This window comes from Myxine glutinosa, chromosome 1 (assembly GCF_964187855.1).
Source record: "Myxine glutinosa chromosome 1, kmMyxGlut1.1, whole genome shotgun sequence".
NCBI lineage: Eukaryota > Metazoa > Chordata > Myxini > Myxiniformes > Myxinidae > Myxine > Myxine glutinosa.
This window is the reverse complement of record NC_136261.1, coordinates 437,612,609-437,632,841: the sequence shown is the minus strand read 5'-3', so window position 1 is coordinate 437,632,841 and position 20,233 is coordinate 437,612,609. Positions and strand designations below refer to the sequence as shown.

General features: G+C 46.4%; 1 long non-coding RNA gene across 1 annotated transcript in view; it reads right to left on the bottom strand.

Annotated features, from left to right (window-relative positions):
* Positions 1-4,673: 4,673 nt before the first annotated feature.
* LOC137418485 (uncharacterized) overlaps positions 4,674-20,233 on the bottom strand; it is a 28,648-nt gene continuing 13,088 nt past the window's right edge. Inside the window, exon 3 of the long non-coding RNA XR_013621982.1 lies at positions 4,674-4,768. This is a non-coding gene — a long non-coding RNA (uncharacterized LOC137418485). The remainder of the gene's footprint in view (positions 4,769-20,233) is intronic.

The window sequence follows — 20,233 nt, the reverse complement described above, 5'->3', positions numbered from 1 at the left end:
TTCATGACACCATGACGAAGATGAAGCTGAAGACTTTCAAGGATAGAGATAAGTCCACCATAACAAAAGTGAAGGGTAAAGAAATCGCCTTGATAGCTGACCAGGATCTGTCCACAGGCTGATTGATGTTGGTTCAGTGAGAAAGGTTAACATCAAAGAGATGCTGGTTCATTCCTTGGGTCCATTTCCTGCACCACTGGCAAACCATGATGGCTCTCCTGTAAAAACCAACAAAGACAAACTCTTGCACTTCCTGGAGGGATCAGTTGAGGAGGTCCCATTTGGCTCAATGTGGGTATGGGATTCGATGGCACTCATCAGAGTCGTCAAACCACAGCCAACATTTGGACAGTTTGCTGATGAAATGTTGAAAGTCCTTGTGAAACAGACAAAGATGAACAAGTCCAAAGTTGTGCACTTTGTTCCGGACAGATACATGTCTGGCAGCATAAAGAATGCTGAAAGAGGAAGACGAGCAGAGGGAGGGACCCAGATCACTGAAATATTTTCTCCTGATCAGAGGACTCCAAAACAATGGTCCAAGTTTCGATCTTGTGGTGACAACAAGGAAAATCTGCTCCAGTTTCTGTTCAAACAGTGGTGCAAGACTGGGAAGCTGATTGATGACATCACAATTATTGTTGGACATTGCATTGAGTGTCATTCTATTGGAAAGCATTTCAATGATGAGGAAGTTTTGCAAATCCCAAGTCTGTTCTCAACACAAGAAGCCGATACGAGACTTCTACGACACTCTTTGAATGCAGAAATAACAGTGATCACATCATCATCATGATCAGTCCAGACACCGATGTCTTGGTAGTATGTGTGGCATTTTGCAAGGACAGAGATGCAGACGTCTACTTCGACACAGGCAGAGGAAGTAATACATGCACAATTGTTGTCTGTCACATAATTGGCCATTTCAGGAAAAAAGTTTGTTCTGCGTTAATAGGATTTCATTGTTTTACTGGATGCGACACAGTGAGTGCTTTGTATGGCAATAGTAAACCAAAATCTGCAAATATCTTGACATCAAGTAAAGACCACTGCTCCACATTTGAAAAGCTTGGCATGACGTTTACAGTACCACGATCCTTGCATGACGACATCGAAGCATACACCTGCGAACTCTATGGGCAGAAGGGCTGTCGTGATGTAAATGAAGCAAGATGCAGAATGTTCAGGACTGGGAGCTGTGGAGAGAAAAGCTTGCCTCTAAACAGAGATTTCATGCACAAGCACATATTGCGAGCAAACTCCCAAGAAGCCAGCCATTCACAAAATGTGTCTTATCATCAAACCAGAAATATCATCACCAAAGAACAATGGGTGGGATATTGATGATGGTTTGCTCACCATAGACTGGATGGGTCTTCCCCCAGCACCATCAAGTGTAATGGAACTTGCCCATTACTCTTTCAAGAAGACACAATGTACTCAATGGGCGGTGCGCTCGTGTTTGCTGAACAAGCTTCCCTGTACTGATTTGTGTTCATCTAAAGTCTGTGCAATTCAGGCGTCTGTTCCTGACTTGACCACGATTGAGGGAGAAATTGACACTCTGGAATCAGATGAAGATGCTTAATTATTTCCTTATACTCTGTGGGTTTTTATAACTTGAGTCTATAAGTCATTGATTTATTTTGATGTTTTGCTACTGAATGCACAAATATGATTGACAGGAAGGCATTATGTTATTGTATCAACAAAAATCTCTGCGTTTTTGTTCTTTTTTCTTCATTTTACAACAAAAGTTTTGCCACTTTCTATAGAATGGGGGTCATTTCACTTTGAAAATGAAAGATTAATTAATACAAAATTTTGTATTTTAGATGAATGGAAGACTGGGAAATTATGCATTTCATAGTTCAAAGATTATACCTGTGTTTTCTTTTTGCCGAAAACAGTTTATACTGCAGGGTAAAGCAAAATGAATGTAGTTTAAGAATGTGAACTTTTGTCCTGTAGGGATGGATTTTCATTTGAAAAATTACAATGAATATGCATGCCAAGTACAATATCTATCCTTTCCCATTTATTATTGAACCAAATTATATGTACAGTACTTAATGTGCATGAACTTGCCGATAGTCAGAGGAATTGGAGGAGTTGCATGTTTGTGTAATGATTCAGACTATGATGTCCTCCTACAAACATGTTTACATCAAGACTTGTTATACGCAATATCATATGCATGTCAAAGAGAATATGTGAAACACACGAGCCATTTATAAACTGAACATAAATGGTTTATTTGAGTGGCTTTTGCCATTATTTAGTGCTGTTTCAGATAGGGATGCACACAGCTTGAGAGAGAATGAGAGAGAGAGAGAGAGAGAGAGAGAGAGAGAGAGAGAGAGAGAGAGAGAGAGAGAGAGGAGGGGGGGGGGGGGGCGGGGAGAGAGTCAGAGAGAGAGAGGATGAATTATGATTATGAAAAATGTGACTTTTAAAATGAGTGCATGTGTGTGTGTCTGCATGGGTGTGCATATATGTGTGTGTGTGTGCGTGTGTTAAATGGAGAGAAAGGGGAAGGAAAAAGGAAATATTTACAAGAAAGAAGCGTGAATGAGGGTCATTTGGAATATAAAAAAGAATGATATGGATGTGCATGTGTTATGTGTGTAAAGGTATGTGTGTGTTTATGTGTGTCTGTGTGTCTGTATATCTCAAGAGGACAAAAATAGAGAAAGGTAGTATGGGAATACTACACAAATAAAAATACCCATTAAAGTATATGTGTGATAATCATTTCGTTTTTTTTTGAAATATTTGTTTCTTTAATGCTTAATTTTTGTATTCCAAGTTACAAATATAGGGATGTGGGGTGGGATCACGAGTCCCCAAATTATACCAGTATGTCTCGAGCCTGGCTCGTCTAATTTACAGGGCAGATTTATACTTTTAGTGAATCAATTGATGCATATAAGCAGTTTGTGAAATATTGGTTGCTCGGGATATTTTTACCATAGCAACGGACATCAATAGGAATTATGTACATGAATTAATCCACAAAATAATATCTGACAACATCAGATGATTTGCAAAATCATACATTTGCATGATCAGAGGATTGCAATGCTCAAAATCTCGATTTAGAAGCATCTATGCAACCGTTGCTGCGGAAAAAGAAGTCCTCACCAATGGAGTTTAACTTCCACTTTGTTTTTGGCCGTTACTCATTAAAGTGCAAATTTCGAACATGGGAACATTTCATTTATGGTTCATATACACTTATTATACATATCAAGCACATATGCAGTTACTTCTCATCATAGACCACGGAATTCGAAAACCAAGCAGAATTAGTGGACTCGGCCCATGGTCTATTTGTACGGATGCTCTCGTTGGTTGTTATCTCCACAGACCGGTTTTATTTAGAAGGTGGAAGGAAGTTCTTCCAGAACTCAAAATCTCCACCTCCTTTTTCGGTAAAGGATTCTTTTTCATTGACCAGTTTGTGAAACTTCGTTCTCACAGCTTTGGTCCAACGGCTCGTTTCAGAATCCTCACTGAACCTCTGACAGCTTCCACCTGTAGATTATTTGTCATGATATTCCCCAGAATGCTTTATAAATACTTCTTTGGGATTTTCTTGATCATCCGGATTCCCTGTTGCTCTGACTATCACTGGTACAATTTCAGATTTCTTCCATTTCCAAATCCTCGTCATCTCATTTTTCATATCCTGGTATTACAGATTTCAGCTCTCCTGTATGGATCCTCATATGTAATTTCAAATTGCATTTTACAGAGAAACCTTTATCACATATCAAGCATTTGTAAGGTCGCTCTCCTGTATGGATCCTCATATGTAATTTCAATTTGCTGTTTTGAGAGAAACCTTTATCACATATCGAACATTTGTAAGGTCGCTCTCCTGTGTGGATCCTCATATGTAATTTCAAACTGTCTTTTCGAGAGAAACCTTTATCACATATAGAGCATTTGTGGGGTCGCTCTCCTGTATGGATCCTCATATGTGATTTCAAATCGCCTTTTCGGGAGAAACCTTTATCACATATCGAGCATTTGTGAGGTCGCTCTCCTGTATGGATCCTCATATGTAATTTCAAACTGTCTTTTCGAGAGAAACCTTTATCACATATCGAGCATTTGTAAGGTTGCTCTCCTGAATGGATCCTCATATGTAATTTCAAATTGCATTTTACAGAGAAACCTTTATCACAGACAGAGCACTTGTGGGTATGTTTTCCTGTATGAATCCTCATGTGTATTTTGATGTTATTCGTTGAAGCAAAATCCATTCTGCACACATCACACTTATAACGTTTTCCCCTTTCTACAACCTTTTTGCGTTTGTTCAATTTAATATTAATCTTGGTGTTGTGAGGCCCAGACATGCACTTGTATTTTATAGGAAGTGAGTCTTGATTTCGTAATTTTTTCTTCAAAAAAGGCTTCTTCTTCACTGTCAAGCTGTGCCTGGACCTTATTTGTCCCTAATACTTCTGGATTGTTCTACAGAAAGAAAGAACACAACAATTTTCCTTTTTTTCGTCAAAATCAAAATGCTAAATATTTAACACTTTTCCAAAAAATCAATATTTTCTCAACACAAAAGATCTCTTCTGCAAAGTGAATTTTTTACGTTTCCACTCACCAGTTGCAAAACAGGCAGCACTCCCGTTTGTCATGTGAATATCACCTGAACATTTCGTTGCCGAAGCACATTTTGAATCTTCTGTGACAGATGAATCATTGTTGTGTTGTCTGCCTTCCACATTTACAGGATAGACATCACCTGTGTACAAATCAGCATCAGTAGTTTGGAGGGAAATGAGACTGAGATCCATCTTGAGAGATCATACAACATGTTACGTGATGAAATGTATCCTTCCATTTAAATATAAACAGAGGGGCAATACCCCTGGGTGCTCATCTGGTAGAATAAAGCAGTATACAACACTGACTAAAGGTATTTTAAATCATACCAGGGCATTTTTAACACAATTTGAATGGATGCTGGAGGACAGGGCAGCATGTACAATCATACAAACATCATCATAAGACTTTAAACAAACAAAAGAAAAATCAACCTCCATCCACCCCCCACCCCAACCCCCATAGACTACCTTAGACCCCATTTTTGTAAATGCTGGGAAAAAAACGTTGGTACATCATGGGTGATGAACAGAATGTTGTGGTCAAGTTTTATTGGAATTGGATGTGTAGTTTCTGAGAAGAAAGCAAATACCTATTTTGGAGGGCAGACCCTGCCCCCTGCACAACCCCAAAGGGGAAGATTTTTTTAATGCCATGAGCAAACATTTGTACAGCACGGGTGGTGAAGGTTGTGGTCAAGTGTCATCAAAATTGTGTGTGTAGTTTCAGAGAATAAAGCATATATCTATTTTGAGGGGTCAAACCTGGACACACTTGCCCCCACCCCCACCCCCCCCCCCCCCATTGAGCCCCTTAGACTTCGATTTTCTACGTGCCATGAACAAACAATGGTACATCAAAGGTGATGACGGTTGTGGTCGAGTTTCATCAAAATAGTGTGTGTAATTTCAGAGTCAAAAGCTAATTCCTATTTTGGGGGCGTTAAACGTGGACCCACTTTGACTCCCGGAAGACCCAATTTTTTAATGCCATGAAAAACTTTAGTGACAACGCAACAAATATAATTTGTGCCAAGTTTCATTACAATGCAATCAGCGGTTGAGGATAAAAAGTTGCAAGTGTTTACGGAAAAATGGACGGATGGACGGACTGATGACGCACCATCACATAAGCTCCCTGGAAAATCGTTCCAGGTGAACTAATCATGAAGTTAAAAATTGTTAAAAATAAAAATTCCCGATGTTAAGTGCTGTTGAAGCATGCTAACCTGAAGGTTAGTGGAAAAAACAAGGCGCGATTTGTATTCAACAGTGTTTAAGTATTTAATTCAATTTCCATGAAATAAAGATTGAAAAATTATTTAAAACATTTTCTGGAATTTCTCGGACTCTCCCCGACCTCTGAACTAGCTTCGCGGCCTAACGGGATGTTAAGTAACGACTGACATCGATTGAGACCGCCAAACCTGGCAAGACAATTTATCTCGGCAGGTGATCTTCCATGGCATGAACAGGTAGGCAGCTTCTCCTCGGGGGCCCAACACGTTCAAACAGCTGCGATTGCTCTGGAGTTCCAGCTTTATCCGCTTCTGCACTAAATGTTCTATCCTATGTAATTCCCCCTCTGTGGGAAAGTTCTGCGGCACATCTGTAACCTGCCAATGAATTTAAATGTTCGCACTCACATTTGGCGGATTCCCGACGGGAACCCGGACGTGTTCTCCACATCCACTGCTCGCGCTGCGGAACCCCCACAGACATCACACACATATGCGCAGCCCCGTAACCTTCACCACAACCACACCACCACAACGTGGTACATCCCCAAATTGACTCATGGCCCAGCGTACACAACTTACACACTCCAGCCGTCTCAAGCACACCATTCATTCACACGAACCACTCCACAGCCAATCTCACTCCATTCACACACATGGGTCTCTCCATGACAGTTCACACACAACTTTAGGTATGAGCCTTTCCACGGAGATCCCGCAGCTGAATTTGCCAATTGTGCCGGATGCAGCATTTGTGCCGCGCACACTCAGCCGCACACCATTTCTTGGGAATTTTTTTTTTCAATCATCTGCATACGGGCGTTTTGCACGACACAGACCGTTAACACACAGTGACATGGAGTGCCTTGAAATGTACCCTCCCTTGGACCGGTACGGATTAGAAACCTGTTCTTTTTAATCCCCCAAGCACAGGATGAGAACATATTGTTACGGTCCGCGAATAAGGATGTTGTTTGCCGAGCGAAGGCACCGCAGCCGAACAGTTGTTCCCCGACTAAACCCGATTCACCCAAACTTTGGCCGTATCGCGCCACAGATATTCAATGGGGAAAAGACAAAGACGACGGATGTGAAGAAAAGGCAGACGAAGGCAAAGAAAGGTTTGGAAATACAATTACTATTTATTACTATTTACAGGCTCAAAATAACCAAGGAGAAGGAAAGATAAGAAAATAATATACAGATGCTTTTAGAGACACAGTGAATTCCTTATACAAGCTCAATTACCTACCCAGGACAGCACGAACAAAACAAACTCAGGTTCGCAAATGGGGAACTTGCACGCAGGAATGGTTTGGAGGGATGAGGAAAGGCCCAATGGGTCCGGCAGCACGATCCGTGCGTTGGGCAGCCGCCGTTCCTTCGCGGCCCTGCTCCGAACTGCCGTCCAGGCCCCCAAGCGGCTGGTGAGCGTGGTTGCTGTGGTGGACGCTGCTGCTGCTGCTGCTGTAGACGCTGCCGCTGGCGAGCAAGGTGAAGAATAGCAGGCTTTTTGGACCTCACAACTCAGCTCTTTCTTGGACCCTTTCTTTGTCGTGTACCTCTCCATGCAGCTCAGCTCATATTCCCTCCTCTCACTTCTCTTTAGCAGCTGCAATCTCACCACGCAGCTCAGCTCAGCCTTTCTCTCACTTCTCTTTAGCAGATGCGATCTCACCACGCAGCTCAGCTCAGCCTTTCTCTCACTTCTCTTTAGCAGCTGTGATCTCACCACGTAGCTCAGCTCAGCCTTTCTCTCACTTCTCTTTCAGCGCGGGACTGACACGCCCTCCACGGTTTTGGTACCGCTCTCTCCCCCGTGCTCTGTTTCGTGACCTTGTATGGTAATCCCACGGGCTTGTCTCCTTATTTGGGCATCGCGCCGACGGCACGCCCCTGGTGGCGAGCCACGGGCTTGTTTCCTTATTTGGGCATGGGGCTGAACAGCCCCGCCCTTCGTGGCGCGCCCTGGGCTTGCCTCTCCCTGGCGACCCCGCCCCTCCTGTTCAAACAGAGCACGGAGCACATATTCACTATAGCAGCGAAATGAGAGGGTGTGCACCCCACGCTTGTGAACTGCTTTACCCACAGATGGAGAGTTTGGCTGGGAAATGGAATTAATGAAGGGGAGCTATTCTTAATTGATTTGGTGCAATGGAGTGTCATTCTAATGGAAGACAAGGCCTTACTCTAAGCACATAATAAGATATAAGCTCCTGAACAAGGGTCTTATCATGTCCTGCAATGTGGTGTTTATGGAATTAACTACCGAGACGCCATTTTTATCTTTACACAACTCTGGAGGCAGGAGGGGCCATATCCAACAATGTTACACATCAATTTCCAATACAATACACACAATCAAAAAAAATGCCATCCTCAGATCCGCAACACTGCACCCTCCTCCTCTTAGGCACGTCCCGGGCCTATAACTTTAATTTAGTGTGACACGCAGGTGTAGTTCCCTCTACTTTTAACCTGACCCTGAGTGCAACAGTTTTAAAACATAGATAAATATGTCCCGCTGCTCCATTGCACCCTGCCTAACAGACTCACGCCCACAGTTAACCGAATTGCGGAATGGTCTTCAAACTACACACTGACGGTGGGGAGCATTATTTACAATTGACACTACTTTTATTTCCAAAACTAACCCAGGACCTGCGATTGTTCTTTCTGGGGGGGGGGGGGGGGAGACAGTCTGCTCTGCATCAATGCACCATGAACGCACCCATAACGCACCAATACACCCTCAAGCACCAATCGGTGCAGTCACCATAGTTCATGAATGTTCAATAATAAAAATAACCAAACAACCCCTAACCCTGCAGGTGGTCTCTTGCTCTTCGGCTCCCTCTGCTGGCTATTATTATTTCTTCCAGATGTTGTCTTTTTCCTTTGCTGGCGGCCTATTTGTATTAAAACTTGCACCCAACGTGTCCCTTTTATCTATTTATGGCCCACCAGGCCGACTAGTGTATGGTTCACCTGTGGGGCATCGGTGCCCTGTGGCCAAGGTCCGCCAGCAAGATTTCGGGCCCTCATGGCCGGTTCCAGCAGAGGGGCCATGCCCCAACCCATGGGGTCCATAAGTGGTGCTCGGCCACAGACATGTGGTCCATAATGTGGTGCATCGATTACAGACAGCTGGTTCTGGGAGTTCCGGGCGCACAATGGCGGACTCACGCACGCTCCCCTCGGCGCCCAATGGCGCACAGGTCATGTGGGAGACAAAAGGGGGAAGACAGATGAGCGAGGGGTAAGGTCACAAGGGTACACATCAACAAGGCAATGCAGGGCGAAATGCATACGGAGAGCGAAGTGAGAAAGCCCGTCCCTACCGTATGTCACCACCCCTGTCACCTACACTACCCTTGCCCTCACCCCTTATTTACAAAATCTACACCTTTACAAATTCGTCACTACTGCCACGTCTCCCCATATTTCCCTTATACCAAATTCGTCTTCACAATCCCTCTATTCAAAATTTGCCATCACCCAATTCATCATCAATCCTCATAAGGAGGAAGAGATGGAACATCAAGCACAATGTCACACCCACGTCATGATGTGTCTCACAATCCAAAACATTAATTTTGCACATTAAAATAATTAAACATGGCATGGTGTGGAGGTACATCATCTCAGGTGAGTGGATGCAGATGGTGCGAGGAGACTTCCTAATCCTAACTATCCTCTAAATGACTTTAACACACTTTACACTACCCGGGGTCTTTCCCTGCCAATCCATTGGCCAACTTACACTATGGGTTCTAAAAACCAATTCCCATTGACCAAACTGTGGTGCTTCTCAATTTGGAGTCTCACTCCCCCGATTCATCTCCGGGTGCCCTTGCACAATTTCTGGGCTGGGTCGTGTTGCTCTCCCAGCAGGTCTACCCATCTGCACACCTCCACCACTGTAGTTGCCACCTGAGCTTACATGCTCCTTAACCTAACCTATCTACTGGGGAAGGCCCCTCCTGGCTCTGTCACCCCTTGGTGCCCTCTGGCACTGGGCTACCCGGGTCCGTCCTCCGGATCCTCGGGCCCCATCCACAACTACCGGCTCCCAGAGCCCACCTGCGGCCTCACCTGGCCGACATCCTCACAGTGGTGGAGTGCCCAAACCAACTACACACACTAACAGGCTACACGCCCAGCCATTTCCACAACACTAATGCACCCATCCAAATACCATTCTCTCACCCGCACCACAGATGCCAATATCCAACCACAATTTACCTGTACCCTCTACCTAACACTTACACTACCCGCCCCGGCTATTCGTGATGGGGGTCCACTCTTCCCCCATTCACACCTTCGCACCATCCACTCCACTCCATTGTTTCCACCATACTCACTCCACGACCATCCATTCCAATACTCCATATATTCCACACTCCATGTATTCCACACAACCATTTATTCCATACACCTGTTCCTCATACCTGTTGTTGCACACCTGTGCCCTCACACCTGGTGCCACCTGCACCCTCCTCCTCTTCCTGGACCATTTGGTCAGCACAACGCATCACTATCACTCTCATACACTGTTCCATCCACCTGTCAAGTTGCACACCTGTGCAATCACACCTGTTCAATCACACCTGTTCACCATACACTTTCAATCCTCACACGGCATCATCTAAACTACCTGTTGCCCTGCTAACTTAGTGCTCCCCGTCTTCCCTTTAAACTAAGCACATACCACGTCATTATCATCCACACTAATCTACCTGCGTCCCCACTACAGGTATCAGTCACTAACTAACCTTAACGTTACCTAATGTCATCTCTAGGGCCCTACACATTATCCAAACCCTCCCTCGGCGAGCTTACACTGCCATAAACCCCATAAAACTAGTGCTCCTTTGCCCCCCTGTTGTGAGGGATGACAGAGTTGCCATCCCATCACATGGGACATCTCTTACTATAAATTTTGCTCATCCAATTTCCACAAATCAAAAATTTGCCAATCACTCTACCAATCCTCTGCCAATCATCACTCTGCCAATCCTTTGCCAATCATCAAATTTTGTTTTTTTCTAGTTTCGGGTCCAGACCACCATCCTCATCACCCGTCTACTTACTGGATCCTCTCGGTGCGCCAATTCACTTCTAAAGCTCGGCTTCGTACAGCCGAGCAATGAATGCGGGTTGTTTTGTGCCAGCGGCTGGATACGTCCCACATTCGGTGCAGGGACGGGGGCCTACCCGGGCCGAGATCCCATGCACCACCTCGGCACGGAGCCATCCAATGTCCCGATCTCGACCTACCGGAACGCCTCAACAAAAAGGGGTCGCCATGACGACCCTTCCTATCGGGCTGCCCGTTCCGCCTAGTGGAGCATGGATGCGGCCGTTCCAAGCGCGGCCCAGCGTGGATCACATACGGCGGTCCTTTCGGACCCGCCGTGGTTCGGATCCCCGCTGGTCCTCGCGGCACGCGAAGCTGCCCGACGCGCACCGAGGGCCCGACTCGGCTAAATGTCGTTCTAACCGCTAACCCGGTTACCGTCGATGCCTCACCTGCATGCTTACATGCATACGCTACCCCTTCCTTGCTCATACACCCAGCTGTTCCCATGCTCCTCGTCATTGCATCTTCTCTTACACACCCAGGTACACTCATTCCGCTGACAGACTTGGTCACACACCTGACCACCGTACACCTTGGCACACATTCGTCGTTCGCACACCTCACCAACACACCTCTTCGCGCCCCCTCCTTGGTCACCTCCTCCGTGACAATCACAGGTGTGCTCTCACTCGCACACCCAACCACGTGCCTCACTACTAATTCCAGCGTGCATTCCCATACACGCTCTACCATTCCAGGTGTGCTTCCTTCCATTCCAGGTGTACATCCTCGCTCACCTGTCACAACCAATTCACGCTCCGTGTCACTCTCACTACTTTCACCACCACTCTTGACAGCGCACTCACCCTTACTCTCGACAGCGCACTCTTTCCTCATGCACCCGTCCGTTACACACCTTTCTCGTGCACACTCTCCCATTACATCCTCTGTAACACTCACCACAGGCGTGTATGCTTCCGTTACATCCTCTGTAACACTCCTCACTACGCGCTTCCATGTGCTCCCTCGCACACGCGCTATGACCGACTCACTCTCGACAGCACACTCACTCCTCAGTGCGCACTTTTTCCTCACACACCCCAGAGTCGGACATTCTCGCACACCTCCTCTTTCGCACACCGTACCTGTCGCACACTTCACCAACGGCCTCTCACGAACACCCGGATCCAAATCAACCCCCAAGCCGACTGAAGCTCCCCTCACATCATGTACATTTCCTCGTATATCGCCACTCACCTTGGCACTTCGTCTCCGCACCTCCTTCGCCACCTGCAAACTCTTTATTTGGTTAGCGAGCACATCATCACGATTTGAGCACAGACCCTGTACCAATTCCATTACTTCCTCCCTTATCTCCTTTTTAGTTTCCCTTCGTCTCTTCTTAATTTTACTTACCCCTTCTTCCATCTCCTCTAATTTTTCCTTTACCTCCTTCATCTCCCGATGCGCCCCCTCTATTTCTTCCTCCAACGCCACTTTAACCGTTTCTATGTGTGTCCTCACCTCCCGGTCCTTCGTCTCTATTACTTCTGTCACCTCTTCCAACCTCTTCGTCAATCCCTCATGTACCATTTGACATTCCTTATGTGTCACTATTAATTCGTTTTTAATTTCTTTTTGTGTCGCTTTTAACCCTCCTAGTACCGCAGTGTTCCTTTGAACCTGCTCCACTAACTCTTTTTGTCCCTCCGTCAGCTGTTCCACCTCCTCCGTCAGGTCCTCTATTCCCCCCTGTAACCTAGCCGTATTATTCCTCACCTCTTTCTCTATACGCTTTTCACCTCGCTTTACCTCCTCGCGTACCCCCGAGACCTCCTCACTTACACCTCGTCGTATCTCCTCTTTCATCTTCTCCCTCTCTTTTGTAGATGCCGCCCTCATCTGTCCCAATTCATCCCTCTGAGCATCCAATTTGGTTTCTACCCCGATTTTCACCTCCTCTATCTGCTCTCCCATTTGTTTAATTTCTCGGGCGGATTGCTCCCCTATCTCCCGCAATTTGTCTTCCATCCTATTTTCTAGCCCCTCTAACTCATTTTTCACCCCCTCTATCCGATTCTCCTGGGCAGCCATTCTATTTTCCACCCCCGTTAACCCATGTTTCACCCCCTCTATCCCATTGTCTAATCCCTCAAATTTATTGTCTAAACCCTCAAATTTTGCTTCTAGCCGTTCCCCCATTTCTCCCATTTTGCCCCCCATTTCGCCCCCCAATCGCTCACTATCAGCCCTCGCTTCGTCCCTCATTACCCCCATACTGTTTTTCAAACCTCCAATTTGGTCTCCCATTTGGCCCTCCAATCGCTCACCCTGAGCATCCATCCGGTTCCCCATTTTGGCTTCCAATCGCTCCCCCTGAGCATCCATTTTTGCCATCATTTGAATCATAAAGACTCGCATGTACTCTGGCATCTCTGGCTCGGCTGCCGCAACCACGTGCGCAGCGCAATTTGGTGCTGCTACGGTCACGGGCGCGGCAAAATTTGGTGCCGCTACACCCACGTGCGCGAGGACGCCATCTTGTGCGCCTGATACCCCCTCAACCACCTCCTCCATATACATTACCCCGAGGTCCTGGGTTACTCCTAACCCCTCCTCTAGCTCACCCACCTGCATCCGATCGCCTTGATCAGCCATGGCGCGATTTCAAAATTCGGGTTTTGCTTTACAACACAAATTTCCAGCAGCTCGTTATTTTGAGCGCGCTAAGCACGCTTCGGGTCCGATCCGACACTCCTGACACCAATTGTTATGGTCCGCGGATAAGGATGTTGTTTGCCGAGCGAAGGCACCGCGGCCGAACAGTTGTTCCCCGACTAAACCCGATTCACCCAAACGTTGGCCGTATGGCGCCACAGATATTCAATGGGGAAAAGACAAAGACGACGGATGTGAAGAAAAGGAAGACGAAGGCAAAGAAAGGTTTGGAAATACAATTACTATTTATTACTATTTACAGGCTCAAAATAACCAAGGAGAAGGAAAGGCAAGAAAATAATATACAGAATCTTTTAGAGACACAGTGAATTCCTTATACAAGCTTAATTACCTACCCAGGACAGCATGAACAAAACAAACTTACGTACGCAAATGGGGAACTTGCAGGCAGGAATGGTTTGGAGGGATGAGGAAAGGTCCAATGGGACCGGCAGCACGATCCGCGTGTTGGGCAGCCGCCGTTCCTTCGCGGCCCTGCTCCGAACTGCCGTCCAGGCCCCCAAGCGGCTGGCAAGCGTGGTTGCTGTGGTGGACGCTGCTGCTGCTGCTGCCGTAGACGCTGCCACTGGTGAGCAAGGTGACGAATAGCAGGCTTTTTGGACCTCACAACTCAGCTCTTTCTTGGACCCTTTCTTTGTCGTGTACCTCTCCACGCAGCTCAGCTCGTATTCCCTTCCTCTCACTTCTCTTTAGCAGCTGCGATCTCACCACACAGCTCGGCTCAGCCTTTCTCTCACTTCTCTTTAGCAGCTGCGATCTCACCACGCAGCTCAGCTCAGCCTTTCTCTCACTTCTCTTTAGCAGCTGCGATCTCACCACGCAGCTCAGCTCAGCCTTTCCCTCACTTCTCTTTAGCAGCTGCGTTCTCACCACGCAGCTCAGCTCAGCCTTTCTCTCACTTCTCTTTCAGCGCGGGACTGACACGCCCTCCACGGTTTTGGTACCACCCTCTCCCCCGTGCTCTGTTTCGTGACCTTGTATGGTAATCCCACGGGCTTGTCTCCTTATTTGGGCATCGCGCCGACGGCACGCCCCTCGTGGCGAGCCACGGGCTTGTTTCCTTATTTGGGCATGGGGCTGCACAGCCCCGCCCTTCGTGGTGCGCCCTGGGCTTGCCTCTCCCTGGCGACCCCGCCCCTCCTGTTCAAACAGAGCATGGAGCACATATTCACTATAGCAGCGAAATGAGAGGGCGTGCACCCCACGCTTGTGAACTGCTTTACCCACAGATGGAGAGTTTGGCTGGGAAATGGAATTATTGAAGGGGAGCTATTCTTAATTGATTCGGTGCAATGGAGTGTCATTCTAATGGAAGACAAGGCCTTACTCTAAACACATAATAAGATATAAGCTACTGAACAAGGGTCTTATCGTGTCCTGCAATGTGGTGTTTATGGAATTAACTACCGAGACGCCCTTTTTATCTTTACACAACTCTGGAGGCAGGAGGGGCCATATCCAACAATGTTACACATCAATTTCCAATACAATACACACAATCAAAAAAAATGCCATCCTCATATCCGCAACAATATTAACATTTAAAATATTTCCTGCTCGGTAACCTCACCCCTCCCCTCTGTCAAGCGAACGGTTACCCCCGTCTGAATCGATGCACGACCCGTACCCTCGCTCGTTCATGCACTCCATTCTGCATGCTCACGGCACACACTCCATTACACTCAGGCTCGGCACTCCAAGGAACCCCGGCTTCTTTATTCCACCCAAGCTCGGCACACACCCTTTCACACCATGAATTTGCTCCAGCTCACACAGCTTCACCTCGTCGTGGTCCACTTTGATCACTCATATCCTCTCCAACTGCACCTGCCATGTGTTATCCCGATCTTTACACATTGTTTCTACATATTCCATGATCTCCTCCTCACCATTCTTTGCCCTCTCGCTTGTCTTCTTGTGCTTGAGATTACTTTAGTGTCCTCCATTATTTATTTCATTTTCCGTTCTTTCATCTCTAATCCTTCAGCCCATTTATTTTATCTTCTGTGTCCGGCCATTATGTCCCATTTTAAATTATTTTCTTACTTGCCAACATTTCTCTTTTTACATCCTTCTTCCTGTTCAAGTCCAAATACAGAATCTAAGGGCATTTCTCGAGCTGCCCTTAGATCCTGTATTTCTTCTGATTTGCTTCTTCTGTTCTTTTTGCTCATCCATAGGTCATTGTACTCCCTGTTTAAGTCCATTAACCTCTTCTTTTATCCCAATTATCTCCATCATTCTAGCCTCACCTGCTCCCATCTTGTTCCGGGCACCATCCACATGCTCACTCACCTCTCTCAGTACAGCCTCGAATGTTGCGACTACCTCATTGCCCATAGCCTTCATATCAACCTTTACTTCTACCTGCCCTGCATGCATGTCATGCCTAATGCCAGCCACCTTGTCCCTTCTGCATTTTAATCATCACCTGTGCCATTAGTTGACGAATCAACAACATCATCTAGTCAAAGGCAACGGTGTCCCACTATTCGGTGTTATTGGTGCTGCCTTTTCCAGGGGATGGTGGGGAAGTGGGGAGGTGGGTGGGGCGGGAGGGGGGGTTTGGGAGGGGGGGAGTGGGGAGGTGGGTGGGGTGGGTTTGGGGGGTTTTGGAGGGGGGGGGAGTGGGGAGGTGGGGTTGGGGAGGTGGGAGGGAGGGTTTGAGAGGGGGGAGGCTTGGGTCCTCAATCGCTATCGGCACCTCTCCTGCTGCCCCTCCTGGTCCTTCTCCCACAATGTTACATTCATATACAGCTTCCTGGGCCATGAGCTCCTCCATATCCTTCTCAAGCAAGGCCACCAGGACCTGCTCACCTAAGCTTGACTTTTTTTTGTATATAAGATCGAGGCTTGTGTAAGAGCGAACATTAAACGCAAAACATATCAAATAAAACAATGAAGGGAGCGGGAGACAAGATGGGGAGAGAGAGAAAACGCGAATCAAACAAGCAAAACAACAGTAGAGAACAGGGACATCCAGAGATCTGTGGAAGAGAGAGGGCTGGGGTGGGGAGGGAAGGGATGGTACAACGTATAAAACAAATTGACACTACTAGGCATTTCAGGAATGAAGTCGGAGATTGTAAGAGGTGGATTTGGGGTGTATTAACGGAGTTAGAAAAGATCAAAGTTTTGGATGGGGGAAGATAAGAGACGGTGGTGAACAGCAGTTTTAAAGACCTGGAGGGAGGAGTGGGATTGAAGAGAGTGTGGGAGTTTGTTCCAGACGTGGGAGAAAAGAGGAATGAAAGAGTCATGGTGAGCAGAGAGTATTGATTTTGGCAGATTTACCAGAAGAGGTATACAGGCAGACCTTGTGCGTCCTGAAGGAATATTTTGGGGACAGAGCACAGACAGTGCTGGGGGACCTATGCCAGATAGGAGACGGTAGAAGACAGAAAGACCACCAACAGAAAGACCACCAGTCTGCGGTGAGCAAGTGAAAGGCCATCACAATCAGCTTTATCGCGGGAGATTCCAATCATTCTGAAAGCTCTGGTTTCGAAAGAGTGAAACCGAGCTAGGTGTTAGGGAAGGAGCACCAACCCAGAAGGGAGAGCAGTACTCCATCAAGCTGTGGATGAAAGCTTTGTATGTGGTGAGGAGCTCAAAGGTGCCAAGGAAGGACGTCACAAGATGGAGGATGCCCAGTCGGTGACATTCTTTGGAGGCCATCTTAGAAAAGTGGTTTCCCAGGAAAGATCATGGCAGATTGTGAGACCCAAAAGCTTGAGTGACAGATCTTCTTCGAGAGGATTGTTGAGAAAGTAAATGGGAGGGTTTCCCAGATGGTCTTTTTGGAGAGACTTTGTGAGAGTGAGAGATTTGTCAAAATTAAAAGATACGTTCCACTTGTTTGACCAGTTTGTGATTTTGTCCAAGTCTGTAGAGAGTGAAGAGGATGCCACATGCCGATCTCAGGGTTGAGATATGGAGCGGCAGAGAGTGGAGTCATCAGCAAAGAGATAGAGACTGGTCTGGATTTATGAATGGGCAAGCTGGGCAGTTGCCCAGGGGCCTCCACAACCAGGGGGCCTCCACATATGGACGATCAGAAGAAGCTGCACTCTCACTGTCTGAAAATTTCGAGTTCAGAATTTTCTTCCAGTAATTGATCAGGTTCTGAGTTCATTGGAGCAACGATTGGAAGCCTGTGAAAACACCTGTTCTCTTTTCGGTTTCTTGCAAAAAACTGGAATCACTGGACTGCGATGAAATCGAAGCAGCTGCAGCAAAATTGGTTGCCGAGTACAAGGATGATCTAGATCAAACACTTGGTGTTGAACTTGTGCAGTTTTCAGCCTTCTTCACTCATTTACTGGAATACGAAGATGATAACATAGGGAGAGAACATTTCCTTTACAAACTGTTGATGGACAAGAAAGTTGCGGATACATTTCCAAATGTCGAGATAATGCTACGGATGTAGTCACGTGAAAAAGTAAGTATACCCCATGTAAAGTTTTGACTTTTTCAACATATTTCAAAATACAGCTATTTGATCTTCATTTAATAATAATAATAATAATAATAATAATAATAATAATAATAATAAAGGAGTCTTATATAGCCCCATCAAGCAGAGTAAACTACCTTCATGGTGCTTTACATTATCATGCGAACGCACACACACCGCACACGCACACACAAACATACACACACACAGACACATCTTCACTCTTGCCCTATTCCTCTCCCTCCCCATTCAAAACCCACAGATATGTACTCCCCCTCCTCCTCCTCCCCTCCCTCCCCCGCACATGTACACAGACAAACTCTCGATCTCTGTCCCACCTCAAACCAAAGGGAAAACAGGACTTAGACTTTGAAAGACTTGTGAAACAGATAGGTTTTGAGGGAGGTTTTAAAGGCAGGAAGAGAGTCAACATGTCGAACAGAGGAAGGCAAGTAATTCCAGAGCAGAGGTGCAGCAAAGGAAAAGTATTTCTCGCCAAATGACTTGGTGCTGGTGCGCGGCGGCTCTAAGGTCATAGAATCGTCGTTTGAACGAAGCCGTCGCCGACGTTCATAGAGAGTGAGCAAATCGGAGAGATAGTGAGGTCCCGTTCCACACAATGATTTATAACATAGTGTGCAAATTTTGTATTGCACATGAGCAGAGACAGGCAGCCAGTGTAAAGATTCAAGAAGCGGGGTAACATGGTCAGACTTCTTCGCCTTACAGACAAGATGAGCGGCAGAGTTTTGAACCTTTTGTAACTTATCCAAGAGAAACTGAGGGCAGCCAGCATACAAAGAATTACAATAGTCTCGCCTTGAGAGGACAAGGGCACAGGAAGGTGTGCATTTCAACAATATTGACAGATTAAGGTGATGTAATATAACAAATATCAAGAAACATTTACATTTTGTAGTCCATTGTATAATTTAAATAAACATAAATGCAAATTTTGCATGTGGAAAAGGTAAGTACACCATTGGCTCTAATAGGTGGTATTGCCCCCTTTTTTTTTTCTTTTTTTTTTGTATACAAGATCGAGGCTCGTGAAAGAGCGAACATTAATCACACAGAAAGACAAACAGACACATAAAACAAATAACATCGGGAGCGGTAGACAAGATGGGGAGAGAGGGGGAAGGACACAAACACAACATTTGAGAGCAGGGACCGAGAGACATGGAGACATCGAGAGATCTGTGGGAGGGAGAGGGCTTTGGGGGGGAGGCATGTGAAGGGGGGGGGTGGGAGAGGTATAAACATATGGACACTGCCAGGATTTCCAGGAAAGAAGTTGGAATTTCAAACAAGGTGGATCTGGGGTGAATTAGTGGGGGTAGAAAAGATCAAGGTTATGGATGGGGGAAGATAAGAGATGGTGGTGAATAGCTGTTTTAAAGACCTGGAGGGAGGAGAGGGATTGAAGGGAGTGTGGGAGTTTGTTCCACAGGCGGGAGAAAAGAGGAATGAAAGAGTGAAGGTGAGCAGAGAGCCGAGATTTCGGCAGTTTAACCATCAGAGGGTTGCTGGCAGATCTTGTGCGACCTGTAGGAATATTTGGGGGACAGAGCACAGAGAGAGCTGGGGGAGCAAGGCTGGAGAGGAGTCGGTAGAAGACAGGCAGCCAGTGTAAAGTTTTCTGCCGTTTGGCAGAAAACCTCAAGTAAGCGTTTGTTATAACTGTCTACCAGTCTCTGACATCGACTGGGAGAAATTTTTGCCCACTCCTCCATGCAGAATTCTTTCAGCTGTGCGATGTTTGAGGGGTTTCTTGCATGCACAGCTGGTTTCAAGTCCCCCCACAACATCTCGATGGGATTTAGATCCGGCCTTTGACTTGGCCATTCCAGAACCATATATTTCTTTCTTTTCAGTCATTCCTTGGTGGATTTACTGGTATGTTTAGGGTCATTGTCATGTTGCAAGGTCCACCTTCGGTTGAGCTTCAACTTTCCGACAGATGGCCTCACATTATCCTCAAGCAACCTCTGGTACAATGAAGAATTCATAGTGGATTCTATGATGGTGAGCTGCCCAGGCCCTGATGCAGCCAAGCTGCCCCAAACCATAATATTTCCACCAC